The sequence below is a fragment of the Gossypium arboreum genome, chromosome 11 (genome assembly GCF_025698485.1).
Source record: "Gossypium arboreum isolate Shixiya-1 chromosome 11, ASM2569848v2, whole genome shotgun sequence".
NCBI classification, from domain to species: Eukaryota; Viridiplantae; Streptophyta; class Magnoliopsida; order Malvales; family Malvaceae; genus Gossypium; species Gossypium arboreum.
Genome location: NC_069080.1, coordinates 26,222,618 through 26,235,462, shown reverse-complemented (window position 1 = coordinate 26,235,462; position 12,845 = coordinate 26,222,618). Strand labels below are relative to the sequence as shown.

General features: G+C 37.3%; 1 long non-coding RNA gene across 1 annotated transcript; it reads left to right on the top strand.

The window, feature by feature from the left end:
* The first annotated feature begins 8,383 nt into the window (after positions 1-8,383).
* LOC128283790 (uncharacterized) lies at positions 8,384-9,645 on the top strand. Its single transcript, XR_008274200.1, has 2 exons — positions 8,384-8,536; positions 9,449-9,645. It is a non-coding gene; the product is annotated as an uncharacterized LOC128283790 (long non-coding RNA).
* Positions 9,646-12,845: the final 3,200 nt, after the last annotated feature.

The following is a 12,845-nucleotide window of genomic DNA, read 5'->3' as shown; positions in this document are numbered from 1 at the left end:
ACCAAAACTATTACAAATTTCACATTTAAGCCCCAATACACATAGCTAATTAATTCCATCCAGAAACAACATTCGATCACTTAAAAAATACAATATTTTCATGCTAAGTTTAACATTTTTACATATTAGTCCTTAAATGCAAAAGTAACAAAATTCACTTAACAAAATAGTCCTAAAACATTCACAAGCTTCAAAATCTTACATTAAACATCAAGAAAATCCAAAAATCATCAATGGAAATTTTAACAAACTTTAACAGCTTTGAAAATGGGATATGGATTAGCTGGGCCTAGTTGCAACGATGTTAAAAATATAAAAATCACTAAAAATGGGTGAGAAAATACATACCAACATACCAAATAGACTTGTTCAGATGCTCCCCAAGGTTAGTTATGGAGTTTTCAGTTCCTAAACAAAGAAATAAAAAGATTGATAGTTGTTTTATTATTTTATCTTAGTTTATCTTTTATTTAATTACCAAAATGACATTAATTATACATATTTTAATCTAAAATACATATGTTTACCGTCCAATATATTGAATATGGTTAAATTTCCATAAGGGTTCATTCAATTATGATTTTTCATTCAATTAACCCTTTTAAACTAATAGCGATTAACTTTTGCAGCTTTTACGATTTATTCTTTTTTCCTTAATTAACTATTTAAACATCAAAATTAACAAACCAAACTTCAATCCACTTATACTAAAACTTTGTAAATATTTAATAAAAATATTTACGAGCTCGGTCTATGAAAACAAGGTCTTGATATTATCATTTTTAAAAGCCACTTGATTTTCGGTACGTACCACTTGTACCTTGACTAACTGACTAATTCAATAAAATAGATTAAATCACGTTTTAATATAACATTATTTTTAATTTGTAAATATTAAATAGATAGTTTTTACTAACTTATTCATCGAAATTGTGGTCCCGGAACCACTGTTTTCGACATCGCTGAAAAACAGACTGTTACATACCTATCATGATCAACCATCAATATTGGCATTTTTAATTATTCACAAACTTATCAAACTTAATCACTTCTTTATATAACCTTAAACATACTATGCTCAAATAAGTTCATGATCATTCTTTTCCATACCATCAAACCTTACCAATTCAAGAATTATCTTGATCATATGCTAAGCTTAACATTCAAAATCAACATTTACCATATTTATCACATAACACACAACTCAACATGACTATTTGTACACTAAGGTACCCTTATAGACATGCCAAAATATCTAGAGTCAAAATTGTAGCACCCTAAACCCAGCCCAGAAGTTATGACCGGATCCGGCATGCCACATCAAAAACGTTAAAAAAAAATTTCCATTCTAAGTCCAGAAAATCGTACTTGATGTTCAAAAGATTAATTCATTAAAGGTTAAAGTAAATGGAAGCTGTGCACCAGGTAGGAAACCGGAAAAGAGGTGGTGAGTCCATCGGACTGCTTAAGTACCAAACTCCCTTCGGATCCAATCCTAGACATGCATACCGCCATTGCCACACCTTAACATCATGGATCTTTCTAGGAAACCGGTTCAATTAAGTCATTCTTAGGAAAAGTGATTAATTTTGGAAAATACTTTCATTGCGGAAGCTTTGCTTGTTGTCATGTTATTTTGAAATCAACTGTTGTTTTTGAAAACGCGCCCTAAAGCTATCCAATTTCAACAGTTAAAATAAGTATTACCTATCTTAGTAATACATATTAAAAACCATCAAAAATAAATAAGCGGCCTTATTACATTTAAAAGCCCAAAACCTCAAACGTAATTAAAAGAATGTCCAGTTCACCAGAAGAAAATCAAACTTTCAGAACGGGTGGCCACTCCGAATTCCCTCACAGGTCCAAGCCCACTATGGTTGGGGATTACCTGCGTGGATGAAAATAAAAGGGGTGAGTTTGGGGAAACTCAGTGTGTAACGCCCCAATTTTCGGGAATCCTGTGAATGTTGGCATAGGTTTAATTATGTTAGTGGGCCTCTAGAAAGCCCAAGCTTAAGATAGAACCCGACAATTTTAGTTAATTTTTGTTCCATAAGAAAAAGGGGGTGAAATGATGAAATAGGACCTATGTGAAAATGTTTGAAAATGCTATAGGCTAAATTGAAGTGGCCAAATAAATAGGAGTGCAAAATAGGAGGATTTGCATGACAAACCTCCCATTTTTCATGAAGTGGCCAACCATCATGTTGTTGTAGACAAAATGTACACTTGATATCCATAATTTATGGTACAAATTGATACAAATTGATAATAGGTTAGGTAACTGTTCCATGATAATGGGTTAGGTAAATGTTTTATGATAATAGGTTAGGTAAATGTTCCATGATAATGGGTTAGGTAAATGTTTCATGATAATGGGTTAGGTAAATGTTTCATGATAAGAATATCATGTCTTTTGTATTAAAGAATTAAATGGATGAAATATGAAGTTTTATTAAAAGAAAAGGGGTGAAAAGAACAAAGTTTTGTCCATCTTTGTTCATCATAGCTGAAAGTTAGAGAAGAGAAAGGAGAGGAGAAAGCTCTTGAGTATTCGGTCATTAGGAGGAGGAAAATTGAAGGTAAGTTCTTGGTACCTTGCTTCTATTTTGAGGTTCATGAGTTCTTCTTGATTCTACCTTAACTCTTGAAGCATATTTTGGTTTTAGTTGTGTTGTGAGCATTTAGTCATGAATTAAAATGAAGGAAATGGTTGTTGTTTCATGTTCTTTTGATGAAAAATGGAAGATAGGTGAAGTTGAGCTAAACAAATGAGCATGCATGTGCCTTAGATGCTAAGGGGAAAAATCGGCTAACATGTTGTGCTTTAAAATGATGAAATGGAGATTATACTTAAGTAAAATCATAGATATGTGATGATTGATTGGTGATATACATGTTTAAATAACAAGCATGCAAGTTAGGTGTGAAAGAGTGATTTGGTAATAAATCTGCTTGGGACAGCAGCAGTAACGTGACTTTGGAAAATCACCATAAATTGTGGGAGATGAGTTAGAAGCTGCATAAATTATGTAATTAAAGCTTATTGAGTCTAGTTTCTAATGAAATAAACAAGAACATATTTTGAATTTTTTACAATGAGAAATTTGATTCGTAATGAAGAGTGGTCAGATTAGTCAAACAGTGAAACATGGGAAATTTTGAGAAAAATCTGGTATTGATTGGCTAAACCAAAAATTCTGAAAATTTTATGGATAGAAGATATATGAGTCTATTTTCAGGGAAAATTAACGGACCTTGATTTGGAGTTTCGTAGCTCCAGTTATAAATAATTTAGTGACTGTTACTCAGGAAGACAGCTTGCAGTGAAATTATGATTATGTGGTAAACATTGACAAAAATTTGTTAATGAGTTGCTTATTGATTTCTTATAAGCTTACTATGATCTGTAGGTGTGGTTGGCCGAATATTGTAAGGGGTTAATACGTAGTTTGTATTTGAATAGTTAGATTAACGTGTTAGTAATCCAATTGTAGGCGGTTCGTGTGTGGATCTCATCAGCATATCGTCGCAAACAGGTGTGTAATTAACACCCTCTTTCTTAGTCTAGATCGACAAAAGCCGAAAAGCCGAAATGCCGAAAATCAAGATTTTGTAGATTTGCAAGTGTGCAAATGCTCGTGAGGTAAATCGATTAATGTTTTTGGTAAGCTGCAATGCTTGGACCAAAGTGCATGATTTCGTGCCCTCGATATTTTTAGGCTTAATGGGCCAAAATTGGAATGATGGGCCAATGGGCCCAATTCGTAAGAACCCTCAGTAGTGATTCGTTAGTACGTGAAAGGTAGGAATATGCATGAAAAACCCTAAAATAGATAAATTATTGAAATACCTTTAAAAGTGGAAAATTTACGCTTTACCCCGGAGATAAATTACCAAATACCCTAGGGTTAAATTGACCTAAATGCATGTTTGATCGTTGTTATTTATCGCATGCCATGTTGTTATTATCTCGATGCATGGACCGGGATATTGACGAGGAAGTACTGAAAGTGGCTTGTCCACGCATCGGAGGCTTTGCTTCAATTTATCGTTAATCGAGCGGCAAAGGTCAAATCGTGGAGTGTTAATGGGTGGGTTGAGCTATTCCCACATGGAGTGTATGGCTGGTACGGTGGAGTGTAGTGGTTGGTGGGTTGAGTAGTCTCCCAAATGGGCTTGCATATGTTTATTGATGTTGCATGTATTTTGAAATGGGCCTATGGGCCATATCGTTATCTGAATAAGGGCTAAGGCCCAGTTTATTGTAATCTGAAAAGGGCTTTGGCCCAAGATCACCATTACCCAAATGGGCTTATGTATGTTATTGATGTTGCATGTATTTTGAAATGGGCCTATGGGCCATACTCGTTATCTGAATAAGGGTTAAGGCCCGTTTATTGTAATCAAAAGGGTTATGGCCCAAGACCATCATTACTGAATGGGCTTAGGCCCAATAGGCTTGAGTGACTTGGACTTTGAATGGGTTTTCCTTACACACCGAGTTTCCCCAAACTCACCCCTTTTATTTTCATCCACGAGGAAATCCCCAACCATAGTGGGCTTGGAGCGTGAGGGAATTCGAGTGGCCACCCGCTCGAAAGTTTGATTTTCTTCCGTGAACTGGACATCCTTTCATTTACGTTTGAAGTTTTTGGGCTTTTAAATGTAATAAGGCCGCTTAATTATTTTTGATGGTCTTTTTTTTTTATATGTATTACTAAGATAGGTAATACTTATTTTAACTGTTGAAATTGGATAGCTTTAGGGCGCGTTTTCAAAAACAACAATTGATTTCAAAATAACACGACAACAAGCAAAGCTTCCGCAATGAAAGTATTTTCCAAGATTAATCACTTTTCCTAAAAATGACTTAATCAAATCGGTTTCCTAGAAATATCCATGATGTTAAGGTGTGGCAATGGCGGTATGCATGTCTAGGATTGGATCCGAATGGAGCTTGGTACTTAAGCAGTCCGATGGACTCACCACCTATTTTCCGGTTTCCTACCTGGTGCACAGCTTCCATTCACTTTAACCCTTAATGAATTAAACTTTTGAACATCAAGTACGATTTTCTGGACTTAGAATGGAAAATTTTTTTAACGTTTTTGATGTGGCATGCTGGATCCGGCCATAACTTCTGGGCCGGGTTTGGGGTGCTACATCTAGTGGTATCAGAGCCTAGATTACAACAACTCGGCTGTGGAATGGGTTTACAAAAACAAAGATTTTTGAAAGCGAAAATTTTATAAAGAATGCGAAAAACTTGATTTTCAAAATTTAGATCTTTAGAAGGTGGCATTCAATCTTCTACCAAGTCTGTAAGTATTCTGAATTTTTCTGAATATTTTCCTGAATTATCTGTTTGTACTGAAACCCTACTAGGACACTCTAGATAGGATGATACTGAAACCATAGGAAAATCTGATAAGAGATTGAAACTGTAGCTAGACTTCGATTCTGCGAAAACAAACTCTGAACTACTGTCTGATTCATAAAACATCTGTAATAAACACTGGAATATTAATTGATGCATAAAATTTGTAATGAAGATAATACGATATGAGTACAAGAGCTACTCGTGGAAGAGGCCGTGGACGTGGTCGAGGAAGAGCTCGAGCGAGATCTTCGTCTTCGGGACATATGCCGGCGGTGGATGCACTGGTACCATCGGCAACAGAAGTAGAGTCTTATGACCGCGGTGCTGAGGATGATGCCCTGTCACAGGCAATGCTTCGTGTTCTGGAAAGGGTTGCCAGAGTAAGTTCGAGCAACGAAATTCAGAGATCTATTTCTGAATGACTTCGGGACTAACGGAACGGAGATCTTTAGGGGTGTGTCTAGTATAGCCCCGAATGTGGCAGAATATTGGTTGGAGGCCACGTAATGCATTATGGACAACTTGGACCGCTCGAGGAGATTGTGAGTGGGGTATCTCGTACTAAGTCCCTTGGGTCACTTTGGTTAGGGTAGAGAACTCAGATAGGAATGTACCCTTAGAAACTTAAGGCAAGGTTTTTCCTGGAGATTTGATGGAGTTACCGTTCGGAGAGTTTGACCTCATTCTGGGAATGGATTGGCTTGTTAAGCATAAGGCGACTCTAGATTGTGCTGCTAAACGAATGGTGTTAAGAACTACAAAGGATGAGGAGGTTATGGCGATAGGTGAGAGAAGGGATTATTTGTCCAATGTGGTGTCGGCATTAAGAGCCGAAAAGTGGATTCGGAAAAGTTGTGAGGCCTAATTGGTATTTGTAAGTCAGTCGGAAGAGCAGGGACTGACAGTGGATAAAGTTAGGACCGTAAAGGAGTTCCAAGATGTTTTTCCGGAGGAGCTTCCAAGATTGCCTCTGAATCGAGAAGTTGAGTTTGGAATAGACTTGTTGCCTGGAATGGCGCCTGTGTCTATCGCACCGTATAGGATGGCACCGAAGGAGTTAGTAGAGTTAAATGCTCAAATTCAAGAGTTGTTGGATAGGGGCTTTATTAGGCCAAGCGTGTCTTCATGGGGAGCACCAGTGCTATTCGTGAAAAAGAAGGATGGTACGATGCGGATGTGCATTGATTATCGCCATTGAACAAACCGACGATTAAGAATAAGTATCCACCGCCAAGGATTGATGATCTGTTCGACCAGCTTAGAGAAGCTTCAGATTTTCCAAGATCGACCTTCGATCCGGATATCATCGCTAAGGGTCAAGGAGGCGATATCCATAAGACAAAGATTCGTGACTCGGTATGGTCATTACTAGTTTCGGTTATGCCATTTGGGTGATTTAACGCTCCTGCAGCGTTTATGGATCTGATGAATCGTGTGTTCCAACCATTTTTAGATCGGTTCAGTAGTCATCTTTATTGACGATATCCCGGTATATTCTAAAACCGAAGCGAAACATGATGAGCATCTCCGTATAGTGTCATGAGTGTTAAGGAGAATGAACTCTTTGCGAAGTTCAGAAGTGTGAATTTTGGTTGAGGAGGTAACCTTCTTAGGACATGTGGTCTCTGCCAAGGGATTAAGGTGGACCTCGTAAAATTGAAGCGATTTTGGAGTGGAAGCGGCCTAGGTCGAAGTCGAAATACGGAGTTTTCTAGGACCGGCGGGATACTACTGAAGGTTTGTGGAAGGTTTTTCGTGATGGCGGCACCTCGACAAAACACATAAGGAAAGGAGTATCGTTTGTATGGACTAAGAAATAGTAGGAAGCTTTTGAGAAGTTGAAGAAAGTTCGATCAAGCACTTATGTTAATTCACCGAGTCCTGGGATGATTTTACTGTGTACAGTGACGCATCACACGTGGGTTTGGGCTGCGTGTTAATGCAAGAGGGTAAGGTGGTTGCATATGCATCACGATAGCTTAAACCTCATGAGGGAAACTATTTGACTCATGATTTAGAGTTGGCAGCAGTGATATTTGCACTTAAGATTTGGAGACATTACTTGTATGGAGAAATGTGTATTATATACACTGACCATAAGAGTCTTAAGTATTTGTTGACTCAGAAGGAGCTGAACCTTAGGCAAAGGAGATGGATTGAGTTGCTTAAGGATTATGACTGTTCGATCGAGTATCACCCAAGCAAGGCTACTGTGGTAGTCGATGCTCTAAGTCGTAGAGTCAGATCTCGATCCGAGAGCAATGTTTGCTCGTCTGAGTCAGATGATGATGGAAGTCTGTTGGTGAGTTGCAAGTGAGGCCAACTCTGGTGGATCAGATTAAGGAAAAATAGTTGAACGATGAGTCTTTGGTCGCTCGTTTTCAACAAGTTAAGGAAAGGAAACTTCGAGTTTGGGAGCGGAAGAGACGTTGCAACAAAGAATACCCTCATCTGTTTGATTAGGTAAATTTCGAGGACGAAATTTCTTTAAGGAGGGTAGAGTTGTAACGCCCAATTTTCGGGAATCTGTGAATGTTGGCATAGGTTTAATTATGTTAGTAGGCCTCTAGAAAGCCCAAGCTTAAGATAGAACCCGCAATTTTAGTTAATTTTTGTTCCATAAGAAAAAGGGGGTGAAATGATGAAATAGGACCTATGTGAAAATGTTTGAAAATGCTATAGGCTAAATTGAAGTGGCCAAATAAATAGGAGTGCAAAATAGGAGGATTTGCATGACAAACCTCCCATTTTTCATGAAGTGGCCAACCATCATGTTGTTGTAGACAAAATGTACACTTGATATCCATAATTTATGGTACAAATTGATACAAATTGATAATAGGTTAGGTAAATGTTCCATGATAATGGGTTAGGTAAATGTTTTATGATAATAGGTTAGGTAAATGTTCCATGATAATGGGTTAGGTAAATGTTTCATGATAATGGGTTAGGTAAATGTTTCATGATAAGAATATCATGTCTTTTGTATTAAAGAATTAAATGGATGAAATATGAAGTTTTATTAAAAGAAAAAGGGGTGAAAAGAACAAAGTTTTGTCCATCTTTGTTCATCATAGCTGAAAGTTAGAGAAGAGAAAGGAGAGGAGAAAGCTCTTGAGTATTCGGTCATTAGGAGGAGGAAAATTGAAGGTAAGTTCTTGGTACCTTGCTTCTATTTTGAGGTTCATGAGTTCTTCTTGATTCTACCTTAACTCTTGAAGCATATTTTGGTTTTAGTTGTGTTGTGAGCATTTAGTCATGAATTAAAATGAAGGAAATGGTTGTTGTTTCATGTTCTTTTGATGAAAAATGGAAGATAGGTGAAGTTGAGCCAAACAAATGAGCATGCATGTGCCTTAGATGCTAAGGGGAAAAATCGGCTAACATGTTGTGCTTTAAAATGATGAAATGGAGATTATACTTAAGTAAAATCATAGATATGTGATGATTGATTGGTGATATACATGTTTAAATAACAAGCATGCAAGTTAGGTGTGAAAGAGTGATTTGGTAATAAATCTGCTTGGGACAGCAGCAGTAACGTGACTTTGGAAAATCACCATAAATTGTGGGAGATGATTTAGAAGCTGCATAAATTATGTAATTAAAGCTTATTGAGTCTAGTTTCTAATGAAATAAACAAGAACATATTTTGAATTTTTTACAATGAGAAATTTGATTCGTAATGAAGAGTGGTCAGATTAGTCAAACAGTGAAACATGGGAAACTTTGAGAAAAATCTGGTATTGATTGGCTAAACCAAAAATTCTGAAAATTTTATGGATAGAAGATATATGAGTCTATTTTCAGGAAAATTAACGGACCTTGATTTGGAGTTTCGTAGCTCCAGTTATAAATAATTTAGTGACTATTACTCAGGAAGACAGCTTGCAGTGAAATTATGATTATGTGGTAAACATTGACAAAAATTTGTTAATGAGTTGCTTATTGATTTCTTATAAGCTTACTATGATCCGTAGGTGTGGTTGGCGAATATTGTAAGGGGTTAATCGTAGTTTGTATTTGAATAGTTAGATTAACGTGTTAGTAATCCAATTGTAGGCGGTTCGTGTGTGGATCTCATCAGCATATCGTCGCAAACAGGTGTGTAATTAACACCCTCTTTCTTAGTCTAGATCGGCAAAAGCCGAAAAGCCGAAATGCCGAAAATCGGTGTTTTGTAGATTTGCAAGTGTGCAAATGCTCGTGAGGTAAATCGATTAATGTTTTTGGTAAGCTGCAATGCTTGGACCGCAAAGTGCATGATTTACGTGCCTCGATATTTTTGGGCTTAATGGGCCAAAATTGGAATGATGGGCCAATGGGCCCAATTCGGTAAGAACCCTCGGTAGTGATTCATTAGTACGTGAAAGGTAGGAATATGCATGAAAAACCCTAAAATAGATAAATTATTGAAATACCTTTAAAAGTGGAAAATTTACGCTTTACCCCGGAGATAAATTACCAAATACCCCTAGGGTTAAATTGACCTAAATGCATGTTTGATCGTTGTTATTTATCGCATGCCATGTTGTTATTATCGATGCATGGACCGGGATATTGACGGAGGAAGTATCGAAAGTGGCTTGTCCACGATCGGAGGCTTTGCCTCAATTTATCGTTAATCGAGCAAAAAGGTCAAGAATGTGGAGTGTTAAATGGGTGGGTTGAGCTATTCCCACATGGAGTGTATGGCTGGTACGGGTGGAGTGTAGTGGTTGGTGGGTTGAGTAGTCTCCCAAATGGGCTTGCATATGTTTACTGATGTTGCATGTATTTTGAAATGGGCCTATGGGCCATACTGTTATCTGAATAAGGGGCTAAGGCCCAGTTTATTGTAATCTGAAAAGGGCTTTGGCCTAGTATCACTGCTACCCAAATGGGCTTGCATATGTTATTGATGTTGCATGTATTTTGAAATGGGCCTATGGGCCATCATCATTATCTCAATAAGGGCTAAGGCCCGCTTATTGTAATCTGAAAAGGGCTCGCCCAAGACCACTGTTACTGAATGGGCTTAGGCCCAATAGGCTTGAGTGACTTGGACTTTGAATGGGTTTTCCTTACACATGAGTTTCCCAAACTCACCCTTTTATTTTCATCCACGCAGAAATCCCCAACCATAGTGGGCTTGAGTCATGAGGGAATTTGAGTGGCCACCCGCTCGAAAGTTTGATTTTCTTCTGGTGAACTGGACATCCTTTCATTTATGTTTGAAGTTTTTGGGCTTTTAAATGTAATAAGGCCGCTTAATTATTTTTGATGGTCTTTTTTTTTTATATGTATTACTAAGATAGGTAATACTTATTTTAACTGTTGAAATTGGATAGCTTTAGGGCGCGTTTTCAAAAACAACAATTGATTTCAAAATAACACGACAACAAGCAAAGCTTCCGCAATGAAAGTATTTTCCAAGATTAATCACTTTTCCTAAAAATGACTTAATCAAATCGGTTTCCTAGAAATATCCATGACGTTAAGGTGTGGCAATGGCGGTATGCATGTCTAGGATTGGATCCGAATGGAGCTTGGTACTTAAGCAGTCCGATGGACTCACCACCTCTTTTCCGGTTTCCTACCTGGTGCACAGCTTCCATTCACTTTAACCCTTAATGAATTAAACTTTTGAACATCAAGTACGATTTTCTGGACTTAGAATGGAAAATTTTTTTAACGTTTTTGATGTGGCATGCCGGATCCGGCCATAACTTCTGGGCCGGGTTAGGGGTGCTACATAGTGTGTAAAATAACCCAACCATAGCCTATATCAGCTCAAACCACAGAAATAGAATAAGTTGGCCTTAGCCCATAATAGAATTCAGAATAAAGCCCATAGGCCCATAACAGAACAGAACAGATATTACATGTTTATACAGAAACCCAACCATATCCAACCGTATACACCCCCGTACCAACCTTACACCGTGCGGGGAGACAACTCGACCCACCCAACTGCTACACACCACAAAATTTGCAGCATGGCTGCCAGAACAGATAATGTGACAGAGTCACCAGATACAGATAATCGTGGCAGAGCCACCGTATCAGATATATGTGGCGAGCCACCAAATCGATATTTGTGGCATAGCCACCGAACGCTTCCTCCATAATATAACCCATGTCCCCATGCAATGATATATAATCATGGCATACATCATACGTAATCGATCGTCATGCTTTTCACCAAAATTAACCCTAGGGGTATAACGGTAATTTTGCACCTAGGGGTATAACAAGATTTTTCCATACATAGGGGTATTATAGTAATTTAGCTACTTTTAGGGTTTTCATGCATATCGTAACTATTTACGTACTATCGATCACTTACGCAAGATACTTATTTAATTGGGCCCGTTGGTCCATGAACCCGATCTTTGGCCCATTAAGCCCAAATTATCAAAATGTACGAAATCGCGTGCATCGCAGTTTATTACTTTAGATTACCAAATATACAAACCCAACTATCTTACGAGCATTCGACACTCGCAAATTCTCAAAATACCGACTTTTCTAAGCATTTCGCTTTTCGACTTTTGCCAATCTAGTCTATGAGAGGGTGTCGATTACACACTGCTTATGCGATTATATGTCGATTTAGATCCACACACGAACCGCCTACAATTGGATTACTAACACGTTAATCTAACTATTCAAATACAAACTACGTATTAACCCCTTACAATATTCGGCCAACCACACCTATACAGATCATAGTAAGCTTATAAGAAATCAATAAGCAACTCATAATCATAATTTCACTGCAAGCTGTCTTCCTGAGCAACAATTACTAAATTATTTATAACTGGAGCTACGAAACTCCAAATCAAGTGCCGTTAATTTTCCCTGAAAATAGACTCATATATATTTTATCCATAAAATTTTCAGAATTTTTGGTATGGCCAATCAATACCAGATTTTTCTTAAAGTTTCTCATGTTTCACTGTTTGACTAATCTGACCACTCTTCATTACGAATCAAATTTCTCATTGTACAGAATTCAAAATATGTTCTCGTTTATTCCATTTGAAACTATACTCATTAAGCTTTAATTACATAATTTATGCAGTTTCTAACTCATCTCCCACAATTTATGGTGATTTTCCAAAGTCACGTTACTGCTGCTGTCCCAAGCAGATTTATTACCAAATCACTCTTTCACACCTAACTTGCATGCTTGTTATTTAAACATGTATATCACCAATCAATCATCACATATCTATGATTTTACTTAAGTATAATCTCCATTTCTTCATTTTAAAGCACAACATGTTAGCCGATTTTTCCCTTTAGCATCTAAGGCACATGCATGCTCATTTGTTTGGCTCAACTTCACCTATCTTCCATTTTTCATCAAAAGAACATGAAACAACAACCATTTCCTTCATTTTAATTCATGACTAAATGCTCACAACACAACTAAAAATCAAAATATACTTCAAGAGTTAAGGTAGAATCAAGA